General features: G+C 34.6%; 2 protein-coding genes across 2 annotated transcripts in view; one reads left to right on the top strand and one right to left on the bottom strand.

Annotated features, from left to right (window-relative positions):
- LOC106881422 (nucleoporin NUP188) overlaps positions 1-14,888 on the top strand; it is a 465,305-nt gene that overhangs the window by 137,898 nt on the left and 312,519 nt on the right. The window lies entirely within an intron of this gene.
- The window catches only part of LOC128248326 (histone-lysine N-methyltransferase SETMAR-like), a 124,876-nt gene that overhangs the window by 9,648 nt on the left and 100,340 nt on the right, over positions 1-14,888 (bottom strand). Inside the window, exon 2 of the transcript XR_008264564.1 lies at positions 7,002-7,120. The gene's annotated coding sequence lies outside the window, so the exon portion shown is untranslated. The remainder of the gene's footprint in view (positions 1-7,001; positions 7,121-14,888) is intronic.

Here is a 14,888-nt window from a genome sequence, read left to right as displayed (position 1 = left end):
CCTGCTGCTAGGCTCCAGCAAGTTGTCACATGACACTGTCTAAACTTCCTGCTGCTAGGCTCCAGCAAGTTGTCACATGACACTGTCTAAACTTTAACTGACAATGGAGGGCGCGAAGTCACTTCAGTGGCAGCCTGTCTCACCGAGGCATGTTATGACTTTCAAGCCATATTTGGTCTTCCCACTTCAGCCATACATAGAAGCTGGCTTTTTCAACCACCTCTTGTATCCTCCTTATCAGTTTTCTCAGTTCCGAGCTTGAAAACGCAAATCTTCTCTTGAAAGCGCTGTCATTTTCCTTTCAATGAAGCCTCTAGCCCCCACTGCCAGATGGTATTGCGATTATCAATTCTGGGCAGCAGTGATCATTGCATCAATTATTTCATTTAGTGATGCAGACCCTACAAATCCTTTTGAATTTTGCAAAGTCTGCTGCATATTTTCTTCAATTTTTTTCCTGAAGAAATTTTTGTCAAGATGAGCAGTGAGCCCACAAGATATGTGTGCCAATAGGGGAACATGATCTTTACAGCAATGGAGATTAAGGCATATCTCAGAATACAATTTCTAATAAGAGTTGTGCAATATCCAAATTGCAGAGACTACAGGAGTGCAAGTTCAACCCTGTTACAAAGAATCAGTGTCCACACAGGAATCTTGTAAATATATGTGAAAACACCTATAATCAAATTCCATATCTTTATTCAACTTACTTGGGCAGGTGACAGTGACATGACAGCAGTAAAACTCAACAAGTAAAGCCATAATATACATCAGCAATTATTGTAGTCTATCATCAAATTTAGAAATTCATGCAATATTTATTTCTTATGGCTTTTATACTGAACTGACTGCATTTTCATAAAAATCTCTAGTTTCTAGCAGGATTGGAAGATTTATCTAGAGGAAAGCACAACAGGACTTTATGAGTTAATAAAGTAAGATGTTCGAGCAAACGAACCTGTATCATATAATAGTTGGTTGTTTGCATCTCAGCTATGCAACTACAAATCCTGTAAATATTTAAAATTGTAGGCAAGCATGATCCTTACCATGTGACACAAACATCAAATACAAAAAGAAAAACTAAATCGTCAAGGGAAAGAGATCAGTAATTGCTTTAGTTGAATTTGTGAGAAAAATAATGCAGAAAGTTACATATCCAGTTATAAGAGAGTGAGAATGATAAATGAATGAAAATGTAATTTGTTTAGAAACGAACCAAATAGGTGTGGACAGGAAAGAAAATAATAGTTAACAGCAGCCAGCATTAGTAATTACATAAGTTACTTGGTTACAAGTGGGGTAATTATGTATTTAAGCTAAAATATATAAATGGATGTCAGTTATCAGATGAATTTTATGTCATGATTGTAAATCAAAGCAAGAAGTCTATGTACACACAGTCACATAACTTGAATAGAATGCAGAAGTAGACACTCATGAAGAAATTAAATCTTTTGTTCAACAATGATATAAAGGGCTTCTGGGATTATAAACTGCAATCAATTTTCACAACTTATTAATATAATTGAAGATAAATTTGACATTACTTGCTATTATGATGCTATCTAATTAATCAGGTGTGACCCGTAAAATTAGAAACTCATCATGTGCCAGTTGATAAAACAATAAGACAAACTGAAATAACAAATATTTGAAATGTTTTGGTAATGACAAGAAAGAAAATTAAATTTTACAATAATGTTTTCAATTTTCCATCATTCATTAATCTTCAAATTGTTAGTAATTCCACAATTTATTTCAAACTTTATATCAGATGAGGTACTGTCTTTTTGATATCTTGTTTGAAAAATTTGTATTATTTTAACTGAAAATATAACAATATATAGATTTGGTTGGAAGAGTCTTTTTGGTGAATCATGGAAAAATATATGTATTTAGAATACAGGTAGTTCACCAGTCTCCTGGTCACCATAGTTGTCCAACCCACACCAGAGAAATTTAAGAGTGGTTATCCTTGGGAACTACTACATGGGAATGACTAGTTCTCACATCTGCATTATCTGTAGTAGAATTAGAAAAGAAATTACAGATGTGCATGCAAAATCTGGAATCAAAGAGCAAAGACTAAAATTCTTGTAAGCAGGAAAACTGCCAGAATTCTACTCCCATCAGGTAAATAGCCCTGCTGAATATGTAGGCAGAAATACCTTATGCACATTATGGACATGCAAGTGGTGCAGTGGAACAACAGGAAAGTTAACAGAGTAAGTTGTTTTTCTATGTGGAAGAGGCACACAGGAAATAGATTTTTTTAAATGCTCCTTGAGGATCCCTCGAGGTAGTAAATAGTTTCTGTTACCTAGGTAACCTAATTAGCTGTAGAGGAGGATGTTTTGAAAGTGTAGTTAGACTAAGAATTGATTGGAGAACATTTAGAGACCTATTAACTTCTTTTGACGATAAAATGTCGCTTGCTCTCAAAAGAAAATGCAGATTGTATGATGCTTGTGTATGAACTGCAAAACTACATGGTTGTGACACATGGGACCTGAATACAAAAGACAAGTAAACATTAGAAAGAAATGAAGCTTGCATGCTCCATTGGATATGCAACATCAGCATGTGTATGACAAAATTCATGTGTTGAAGTGGATGGAACTTGTGAAAGGAAGAAACTCAAGATGACATGGGACTAAGCTGTGAAGGCTAATCTCAAAATTGTGAGCCTTGTGGGAGAGATGACAGAACTGAGATGATTGGTGATTTGTTGTACTTGAGAGGAGCTGTCAGTTACTGTGAAAATGAGATTCTAAGAGCATTTTGCTTATGTCTGTATGTGCTGGGCTTTGCCTTTGTCTCAGTCTGCCCTGTTAAGCATTCCCCATGTTTTATCTGCCTAACAAGCATTTCTCTGTTACTCTTCTCAATATAGCAATACTTGGCTTCTGTAATCACTTGAGAGAGCAGAATCAGCCCATATTTCATCCACCTCCTTTTTTTTTTGTTACTATTTGCCTCATTCAAGCCTTGGAACCACCTCCTATTAACATCCATTCCTCATTCTGGATATCACCTCTTCCTGCATGCTTTTCTAATCACCCTCTTTCTGTGCCTTCTGTTGTTTTTCCCTCTCCTCGGAGCTACATCTTGACCTGCAATGTTTCATCTTTGACATCTCTCATATCTGCTATCATTCTCTACAACCTCTCATATCTGTCATCAATTCCCTCCAACCCCAACTTTGTCACCCCACTCTATAGCCATCCTTGTGTGCATCAGGCATCTATCTCGATTTCTGCACATCACCTTGCACATCATTCCACTGCTTTCTGATCTATCCTCATTCTTGAGCCACTTCTACCTCTCTCACCATACCTACCTTTTACCAATATTTCTCATCAACCATACCTCCACCCTTACATCACCACTGCCCCCATCTTTAATGGTCTGTTACTTTTCTCTCACACTCCTATGAAGTTACCCACACCTACTTTTGTTTCCTGTCTCCCATCTTTTTGATCTGATCTCCTGTTCATATTTTCTCTTATACACACCCTCTTGTGTACTGAGAGTTTGTTCCTGCACCCTATCACTATCATTTTTATCTTCTTTCCAGCTACTCTCAACCTTATATAATACAGGATAGCTATGTATCTCCTCTATAGTAAATGCTTGTCCCTCTATCATACTTCAACTTCTCAATATCTAGCATAAAGCCACCTTCCCATTTCTCAAATACACTGCTCCCTGCTTCTCTTTTGAGGGTTTTTTCTTTTTCTTTTCTTGTCATGCAAGTTATTTGGCAACCTCACTAGTGACATTACACAAGAAAAGCAGCCAATGAACATTGTAAAATGATTGATATTAGGATAGGTATCCAGCCACAGAAACTATCCCTAAGCTGACAGAATTCAGTGCAGTCCTGCAGCTTCCCAGATCCTGTCACACCATTCAACTCATATCAATATGGAAAAGGGCCTTAAAGGTTCATAGTATTAGCAATCATCTCTACAGAGAGCTTAGTCTGTTTCATTTGGTCTAGCAAGAACAGCCAGGCTCATATCATTGGAGACAAGTAACTCAGAGACATATTTATTGATTATACATATGTACTCAAAACATTAGCACCTCACATTTACCTAGTCTGGGTCTCTTTAGGTTTTTTATTGAAGATGTTGCTAAGTTGTGTAGATAGTGCTGGGTGACGGGATTTGTTTTGGTTCTAATATATTAGAATATGTCAGGTTTATATCCAGTACTGATTTTGGTGCACTTATGTGTGTGCACATGTAGGTGTTACTGTGGAATGGGTTGTTAAAGAGATCTAAGTAAAATAAGGCAAAAGACAAGAGTTGAAGTTTCAGGAAGGTCCATTTGATTGACATCTTATTACTGTCAGTGAATGCTTTTATGTGCTCTTTATTATCTGTATCTCAATGTAGGTTCTTGTACTTGGTACATTTCGTTTTCTATGGTAATGTTTGTATGTTATTAATCAAATTAGTTTCTGTGTATGCATCGTTCAGTTATATCCATGCATGAATGCTTATGTGATTTGAGCATATCTTTGTGTGGTTTGGGCCCTGAACTCAGAAGAAGCAGCAATGGTAGTTGTTGTGGTTGTTTTTGAGTTTTTATTTATGCTTGAACAGAATGGACGTATCTACTTTTGGGATACTCCTGATGCCACCAGAAAAACTTCCCTCTTAAATTTTTTACTGAACTTAGTTTGCAAGTCAAATAAAATTACTGTAGCATTAACTTCTGGTTTATCTGTGGCACTGTTGCATAAAGGTTACATTCTTCATTCAAATTTCCTATGGATTTAACTAGTCATGATGAAGTTGTTCATAAAATTACTAAGATTTCTGGTATGAGAGGAGTTATTTAAAAGATGTGAACTTACAGACTGGGGTGAATGTACAATGCCGTGAGCAGAACTCTACATGATGTAAGAAACCAAATTATTTTGCTGGATTGTGTGACTGCTATCTGGTAGTTTTCACCAGACACCATCAGTTTTATTTAAGGGAACAGAAGCTGATGAATTTCAAGCATACTTCAAATCATCTTGTTACTGGTGCAAAATTAATACCTTGAATCTTACTACTAACTTGAGCAACAACTTAAGGTGATTGTAATTCAGGTCTGTTTGGTGAAGGAAAAATTCCCATGGATTCTGATAATGAATTTATATTTACAGTCAATGCAGTGTTAACGAATTAATAGAAAAAGTATTTACTAACTTTAGTTATTGCCACAAAGACTTTACTTGGTTGTGTGAAAAGGCAGTATTGGTACCAAAGCAATCTGACAGTTAAGTTTAAGGACCAAAAAAATATTCAAAAATATTCCAGGGAATGATTTATATTAACAAATCAATTGATGCAGTTATCTATCAAAATGAAGTTGCTAACTATCCAACAGAATTTCTAAATCTTTGGAACCTCTACCTACAAACTATTTATCAACTGCAACTTAAAATTGAAACTCCTTCAATGAAACATTTAGCTTAGCCTAAGCAATGATGCCAGATTAATAAAGTAATGTGGTAACTGCCTATAATATCTATATATGCTCTCCTTTGGAAGAAAACATGCAATGTTGTAAAGAAATAATTTCTAATTTCAAATAAATCTTTATTTTTTATTTAACATATCCTAGTCTGGTCTCCATAGTTAGAAAGGTCAAAGTACATATAGAAAAACTGGAGACTAGATAGTTAGTTCATAAGTTATTTAATTACTTCGTTTTACATTGAACTATGTGTAAAACGATGTCTCCAGTCTTGTCTTATGCCATGTAACCATTGAGTTCACACTTCATTGCAAACATTGAGAATTTGTAAATAGAGCTCAGTATTTTGAACTACAATAGTTAATTCAAGGACGAGGATCTAACCTCTTGACATGTGCCAGAATTAGCAGCTTCCTCATATTATGTGGTAAATTTTTTTATACATTTTGTGTAAAAGTTTCAAAACTAAAATTGTCTCAAAGCCCGTTTTTTAAATTGTGCATTTTATTGAAGTTGACACTTTTATCTGCAAGTTTCACTCTACTCTTTAATTGTAAAATATTATGTTTGACTAAATGTTAAGCATATATATTTAAAAGGACCACTCCCTTTTCATGAATTTGCTTAGAGAAACTACTGTTTTCTTTTACTAATGTGAACATTGTATTATTTTCAAGATTTTCTTTCTTATTTTGAAATTGGAATTTCAAACACTAAATGGCGAAAACAAGCAAAGCTTTTGTCATATTTTTAAGTTAACTTAAGTGACCTGGAAGTAGTTGTAAAATAATGTGATTAAGTGGGATCATCTTATCTTCACTCTCACTTATAATGAAAGTACAAGATCAGCTATTATCATTTTGACTCCAGTTTCTCATTAAGTTTCTAATGACAAAGTTACATCACAACAGATTCAAAGATTAAATTTTGTTTACGTTCAAGCAGTTCCTTCTAGTTCTCTTTCCCCCTTTCCCAATATATCAAGATTTTTAAAATCATTTTAATCATAAAAGTCTGTGTTAGATGTTCAAATATACTTCAGAGAAATTGTCACAAATCCATTTTCCAAGCAGTGGGCAATTGTGTGGCAAATAGCTCCTCTTTAGTTTGATTTCTGTGAGATGAAAGGTGAAAATGTATTGTGCTGTTGTGATAAAGGTATTTGAAAGATTGCTCATTAGTTTTATTAGATTCTTTTTTCTTCTGCACTTGAAAATTAATGGTCTGAATATATTTATTGTTTCAAATATAGTTTAAAATATAAAGCAGCTACACTCAAGATATATATCTTATGTACTCATAGCCTGCCAGAAAAAGCAATGGCTCCTCACACTTGACTGGTTATAAAATTGTAGAGACATTTGAAAGTTATGGAGTTGTTTATTTTACATCTATTTTCCCTGCTAACATAAAATTTGAAAATTTGGATATTTGCATTCTGTTTTCAGGGTGTTAACCCTGTTGTGGAGCCTATTGACAGTCATGCAGATTAAAGCAAATAGTAATGTGTGTCTTACTTGGGAGTATGTAAAATGGCTGTATTAGAGTTTCAATTCTTCATGACCATGCAGGTATTGGCTTAATTCTTACAACAGGTATTGTGCCTCATTTTGTAGATATGTAGCTATTTACATCTCTGAAAATATAGGAATTTAGTTTGGTTGTTTAAGATGTGGAGAAAGGAAGACAAAATGACCACAAATATAACTTTCTGTTTGCTGCTGCTATATTCTCAAAGAAGGTTGTGTTGTTATATTTACTATGCAAATACATATTACAAGTTACTTGTCTAAAACAATAGGTGATGATAGAAGTCATGAATAATATTTGAATTTCTTTTTTTAATTAGCTTCTTGCCTCACACTATTGACACATTTTATTTCTGACGTCAAATTTCAGTGTCCAATAAGACTTTAAAATTGTACCTCTTTGATTAGGATCTTTTCACTGAATTTCAGTTTCAGACCTTTATCATATTGAGTTTTTGTCCCCTCTTAGCGATTATGCATATAGTTTTCACAGAGCAAAATCTTTCAGTGACTTACTCCCTTACATCACAGACTCAGACTTTGCCTATTGGCTTTACTCATCTAATAGGTCATAAGTTTCTTGTTATGTTACTCCAACACAATATATATTGACTGATTTTTGTCTTACATTTTTATCTTTGATGTATCTTAGAGTTCATTTTTGTTTCCCTCATTTCTCTTCATATTATGGTCTTTTCACTTAATCCTAATAACATTTTTATACAAATAATCTACTCTTTACTCTTCATCCTTAATCTTCTGTGCACAGTTGTCTACATTCAACCAAACTTCCTTTTCCATTGAAACCTCCAAAACATGATAGTTTAAGTTATTTCATGAATGTTTGCAAAAAGTATATCTTCCTGCATAAATAATATCTAGTTATGTTTCTCATAACATGCAACCCTCGTCATCTTTTTTCCTGTTAATAATCATGATGATGTATCTTAATACTATGTCATTTACCCTCAGTCTTACCTAAAGATTTGTAATTTAATGGACATGTTCATTAAATTTGATTAACAAACAACTGTTCATTGTACACCACTTTCCTACATTTAAAGCTTAGCAAAAAAAAAAAACGCATGCTAATAGAATGAAGCCTTCTCAAGTGCATATTGTAGACATATATGATCATAATCTGAGGATGCCATAACTGCAATAATGCTCTTTAGCATTAACCAGAGGAAATGGGACTTAAGTTTTAATTCCTTTCTTACACTTGCTGTTTCATTTTCATTCTTTGTCTAGATATGATCACATTTAGTTTCGCAAATATATTACACAAATAACCATGGCTCATTAATCAATTAATTACCATGATGAGAGCTGTGGAGTTGGTTCTTTTCCTAATGTGTCAGTTATGGGTAATATGGTTGCAATCAGAAGTAAAATATTACATCTAGAATATCAAGGCTATAATTTGGTTCAAGTTTTATCCTTTTATCAATGGTAATTTATTGTTGTTTATTCCACCTGCTAATATTAAATTTTCATTTTCTTTTGATTTTACAAATTCAACTGGTATATGTCTGACATTTTAATTCTTCTAAGCTCCTTTATCTTTTCAAATCTTGTCAGCATTTAGCCTTTTATTTTTACTATTCTTTTATGAGAAATTGCTTAAATTCCAATGGCTATATTTTTACATAATCTAATTAAAATTTTTTGATGTTTTTTATAAGTAGTTTTACTAAATCCCAAATAGTAACTATTCAGAATTTTATTTCAAAAAGTTCAAGAATGATTATTGTGTCTACTCCTGTGAAAGCAGGGTTTACTTCATTTCAATACCATATTTTAGGGGTGGAAAAGAAGGCTAGGCTCTAATTTCAAAATTAACAAAATTCAAGAGCTCATTTCAGAATGATTAAAATCATGATCCCATTTCTTAATACTTGAGGGGAAGTTGGTTTATATAATTCAAGCGAATGCAGCACCACTGTCTTTTCAGGAGGCTTTCTGTTTCATGATTCAGGGATTGGATCAGCTGTATCACACACCTAATCAACATTTCCTCTCTGCTCACAAGCTTACAAATATTTTCTGAGAGGAATTGGGCAATCATGTTGTTAGGGTGCTAGATAATCAGCTAAGAGGTTGTTTTTTTTTTTTGAGCATTCATGTCCTGGTCATTTATTGTACATATAGCCCAGTGCATCTGCTATAAATAGGTGCCACAGGATAGAAATAAGTAATATCATTTTTAAATTGCTATGTGTTTCATTGTTTGTATGTTGAGTTCAGTCTCCTTAACATATCATTCCCATCTGTTTAGCTATACAGCTTAAAAACAATCTTACTGCTTTAATGCAATATTTTATGTTCTCCTTATAACCAAAAGATTAGTAAACTGTTGGTCCATGAAGTAATATTTGATACCTTGCCTGTAAAAAATGTTTACTCATTTAAATAATAATCACTTGATGACTTTTATGGACATCAGTCTTAAAAATTTCATCAAAGAAGTCATAAAAGCACTATCTACAAACTTGCTTTATTTCATAAACATCTTTTTTATCAAAGCATTCAAAAAAAAAAAGAATCTGCTGAAATATAATAATTTTCTCATTTAGGAAAGTTCATTTATGGTCTGTGAGTCAAACAATAATAGAAATTTGTAAGGTTCTTAGTCCTCGGGTTATATGAAAACATCAAATTCTTTTTATGACACTTCTGTTAAGGTAATTTCTGAGAAACTTAGCTCAAATGTGTATCATGGTTTGGTTTAGTGAGTTCAAAATCTACATGAAGACCGTCTTTTATTGAAATTGTTTTGTATAAGTATTTGCTGGCATTTGACATTTGTGACATATAACTCTTATCTGCAGGAAACAAAGGATTGAACATTTGTTCGTAATAAAAAAAATAGTGTTCGCTAAATACATTACTTCTGATGAATAATTAACTTTGCTTTAGTTATATTAGCTCTGAGAAGTGTTCAGGAACAACATAGTAGTCAGCACTATAAAACTTAGCCCCTCCAGTGTTGTTGGACAACTAGAGGAAGTCTCATTGAAAACACATTTAATGGCTATTTATCATCACTTATGAAAAACTCTTTTTCGTTCAGCTGTTATTATTTAAGAAAACTTTCTTATACAAAGTGACATTTACTGTCTCAGATATTATCTGATAACATTTTTGGATATTTTATGAGGCAGATCATCCTTAATCTTTTTTAAATGCATTTTCAAGAATTATATTTTGATCAGTGTCAGAGATTTTATATATATATATATACTTTTTTTTATCTAATATTACATATATCATAATCTTGGATTCTTTTGTAGTGGGGTATACTGCAAAACTAGATGGGTTGCACTGGAAGGAAATGACTGACTAAAAGCAAGAGGAGGCATCATTTTATTAGTGTAAACAAAGACAACAAACCCATATGACAAGCGAAGGGTTTTCTTTTACTATTTTAAAATTGTTGTGCTTTCTTACTCATTAAATTAAAACATAATTTCTGTTATAAATTTGGAAACAACAAACATTAAAATGTGTTGCTACGTAGACACATACTAGCCATGTTACCATGAAAATAACTTATCTCAAAATTCTGTTTGAAAGCTCATTCATTCTCTTTATTAAGCAACCTTTCATAGTGGCGTCTCCAAACCCCCCTCTTTGCAGCCTCATTTAGTGCAAGTGAGCCATCATCCATGTGGACACATTTCTCTCCTACGACATCACAATTCTCTCTCACACACTGTCTTGCAACACGAAATACCTCAAGTCTTTGGTCCTCACGGCGCAGAACATTGGCACATTTTTTCTTATCTGCTTCTCCTCTGGCTAAATAAACCTGTTGCCTAGTTTCCCTTCTGGCAGTCTGATACAATTCATTGCTACCTCTGTTCTTCCAGCCCTTCCAAGCCTGTTTCTTTTGTCTAATAGACCTGTCAACCACATTGTTCCACCACCACGTTACTTTGGGTCAAGAGGAGACTTTGCACCATCCACAGATCTGGTCATCAACTCTCAGCAGGTTGTCCCATAGAAACCTCTAGTTGTCTTCCACATTATGTGATGCTATATCCCCTTCTATTTCGTCGAAGGCTTCAAGTAACATGTCTCTAAATCTCTGTCCATTTGCAGGATCTTTAAACTTCTAGACCCTTTTCTTCCAGGCTGGTCTACTTCTGGGCATCCATTTAGCCCTGATCCCAAAGTCGCTAACTACTAATCTGTGTTGAGGGGTACATTCTTCGCCTGGGAAGGTTTTCGCATTTATAAGCAGTCCTCTTTCCCTTTTTCTTGTGAGGATATAGTCAGTTTGGCTTGTGTGTCTGCCTAGGTGACTAGGTGACAGGCAGGTTTCCTGAAGTTGGTATTGCAAACCATAAGATCATTTGCATCACAGAACTCCAGCAGTCTGGTTCCCTCCTCATTTCGGGAACCAAAGCCATAGCTTCCATGTACGCCATGGAAGCCCCCTGCATGTTGTCCAACATGTCCATTGAAATCGCCAGCCACAAAGAGAGGTTCCTGTCATTTGTCAACGAGGTAGTTTGCAATAGGGTATCATAAAATTGGTCTTTCTGCCCATCCGGTAGCCCCAGTTAAGGGGCATAGGCTGAGATAATGGTAGCCAACCTAAGGTGAAGCACTAATCTAATCTTAAGTACTCTGTCACATACACTGACTACCTTGATTACCTTATCAACTCATTTCCCCCCGCAAGAAGTATACCCATGCCCCTGACCCCGTCAGTGTTCCCTGCCCAGAAAATCTTGTACCTGTGTTCTTTGCCTGTGAGGAACCTAGCGGAACCTCCTCTCCACCTTCTTGGATGCAGCACAAATCTACACGTCTCCGTTCAAGCATCTCAACAATCTCACCAAACATACCTTTCAGTGTGCCAACTCTGAGGGTGTGGGATGTGTGGGCGTGTGAGACCCTGGGATGAGGGACAGCAGTGTCATGTACCTGAAAAGAAAGCTTGCATTGGCAGAATTCATAAACAAACAATAACCTACAACCTACATACACTACACCATTTTTATGCGCTATATGATCGATAAACCTTGGGTAGGGGTGGGGATGGTCATTAGGCCCTTAGAGGTGTTCGCGGGAGACAACCAAGCATGACAGAGGATAGGAACTTCCGGTACTGGTGGAGGATACAAACTCATTAGAGAAAATAATTATTTCTTGAGTGTATCAAAAATATAAACGACTGCAGTTGAAAGGTATATTATAAATACACATCTTAACAGTTTATACCTGTCCCTAATTTATTTATATTAAGAAATTTTTACTCAGTGTTCTTTCAGTAACTATACATAAACTAACCAGCGTTCTTTCAGTGATTAACGATGATCGATGTCACATCTCAAAATACAACCACTAGATTACATTGAGAAGTATATTAATTTGAATTAACATCCATATTCTATCTGTCGTGTTACAAATATTTATTACAGTCACACACATCTACACAAACATAAACATATACAAACTCCTTAGAGATAATAATTATTGCCTGACTGTATCAAAAATATAAAATGACTGCAGTTGAAAAGTATATTATAAATACAGATTTAACAGTTCATACATGTGCCTAATTTATTTATATTGAGAAATTTATGTAATTAATTTTGAATAGGGAGTTTTTACAACATCATCTATAAGGCACGGACAGCTTTTTGTGGCTTTAAGTCACATGAGCTTAGGTTGGTTTCAGTAATTGAAAGGAAATGTCGTTTCGAAAATGTTGGTATTTACTTGCTAGCTCCCATATTTTGTCATGGCCAGCTTTATGTGGCCTTAAAGGAAAACTTTAAAAATTCTTTTAAAAGCAGTCAGGGGATGTTAATTGTGGATAGATTTTTCACAAAAAATTTGGTAATAAAAGAATTATTAAACTAAAAACTTGGTTTTGTACCTTATTCGTATATAAAATACTACAATTAGCCATCATTTTTTACGGCACGGGACCAGATAGTTGTATAATATATACTTGCAAAAATAGAAACTAAATCTCCCTCAAACGACACCTTGCTTTCTGTTAAGAATGGCATAAAAGTAGCAATCTCTCTCTAGAATACAATAGAGAATGAAAGAAATACACAGAGAGAGAGAGAGAGAGAGAGAGAGAGAGAGAGAAAAAAAAGTGGTGGTGACATGTTTGTGTGATATCAAACTCAGTTTTTCTTCCTCTTTCAGTTTCTTTAATATTTCTCTCTTTCTTTTCATGGAATGATGCAATAGAGAATGCAAGATGCACATGGAAAGAGAGAAGAGAAAGGAGGACATTGGGAATGTCTGCAAGACAGGCGTGGAGAGACATAGAAAGAAAAAGAGAATGATAGTGATGATGACAGAAATTTGAGAACTGAATAACTATATTTTTTCATATAACAGTTGATTATGAAACTCTTCTTGAGTGAACTCCTAATGTAATTTACACTGGATTCAATTTTAGAAATTCAGCATACATTTTGCCTCAAAATGCTTCTCTTTCCTTCTGTTACTTAACAATGAGTGTTTAAAAGAATTCTAATGGGTTTAAATTCAGAACAGCTGCGATTTCTAAATTGTATTTCACCCTAAAAAACTTCTTTCACTCATTAACATCTAGTTCAAAACACTGTTTGATAACCAGTCGTACTCTGTTGCAGTGTTCTTTTGTATTAACTAAACACATGATAATTATGAAGTGCTGAAAAAGATTACTGATTTATATCTACAGCCACATTAAATAATTCATCAGTATATGTTGATACAATGTTGCTTTCAAAATTCAGAAAGATTTCAAGAATCAGTTATCCATCCATCTCCTTTATTCACTACTGATATATGTATAGCATTGGTAAGCTGAAACTGAAAACTTGCATTCAAAGTAACAGCCCTAAGAAATATCATCATGGATTTAATTTTGATTGGCATGTCATGTGGATTTCACTGCCAGAAATTCCTCTCTAGTATTAGGTTATCAAGAAAAGAAAAAGGAGTAGTTTTATTCATCAAAGTATGCACCCATATTGTCAATACACTTCTGCCATTTCAGCAGTAGCTTGTCCAACCCAGAACTGTAAAAGCCTGGCAATCTAGTCAATAAAATCTCGGAAGGCCTGTTTTACAGCATTGCCAGAATTTAATTTTTTTCCTATCAAAAAGTTATCCAAATTCTGGAAGAAGTGGTAGTTAGTGGGGGCAAGATCAGGTGAGTATGGTGAATGATGGAGAGCTTCCAACTCCAACTCCTGTAGTTTCGCCAATGTCATTTTTGCAATGTGTGGTTTGGAGTTGTCTTTCTTATCACATGTTACAATTCAATTCAATTCAAAAATGATTCATTTTTGTCATGAGAAAGTAGCATAATGCAGGCTTCCAAACATTGCTGTTTCTGATTTTCATTGAATTCATGTGGAACCCACTTATCCAACTTTTTCACTTTACCAATTTGAACTAGGTGAGTCAGTATTGTTTGCTTATCAAACAACAACAATAATTTACAGGCACTTTGAGATGCACCTGACTTGACGGTGGCTTTCAGTTCATCATTATCCACCTTTGTTAAGGCAGCAAGCTGGCAGGAAACATTAGCATGCCAGACGAAATACTTAGTGGTGTTTTGTCTGTCTTTACGCTCTGAGTTCAAATTCTACTGCAGTCAACTTTGCTTTTCATCCTTTCGGGGTCGATAAATTAAGTGCCAGTTGTGTAGTGGGGTTGTTCTAATCGACTGGGCTCCCTCCCCAAAAATTTCAGGCTTTGTGCCTAGAGTAGAAAAGACTATCCACCTTTGTTTCTGGTCAACCGCATTGCTCATTTGTGAGGTCAAAGTTACCAGAACAAAATTTTGCAAACCAATTTGAAACTGTCTGCTGTGTAATAACATCATCATCATCATCACTACCATCA

This window comes from Octopus bimaculoides, chromosome 1, assembly GCF_001194135.2.
Source record: "Octopus bimaculoides isolate UCB-OBI-ISO-001 chromosome 1, ASM119413v2, whole genome shotgun sequence".
NCBI classification, from domain to species: Eukaryota; Metazoa; Mollusca; class Cephalopoda; order Octopoda; family Octopodidae; genus Octopus; species Octopus bimaculoides.
The sequence above is the reverse complement of the archived record's forward strand: the minus strand, read 5'-3'. Positions and strand labels throughout refer to the sequence as shown.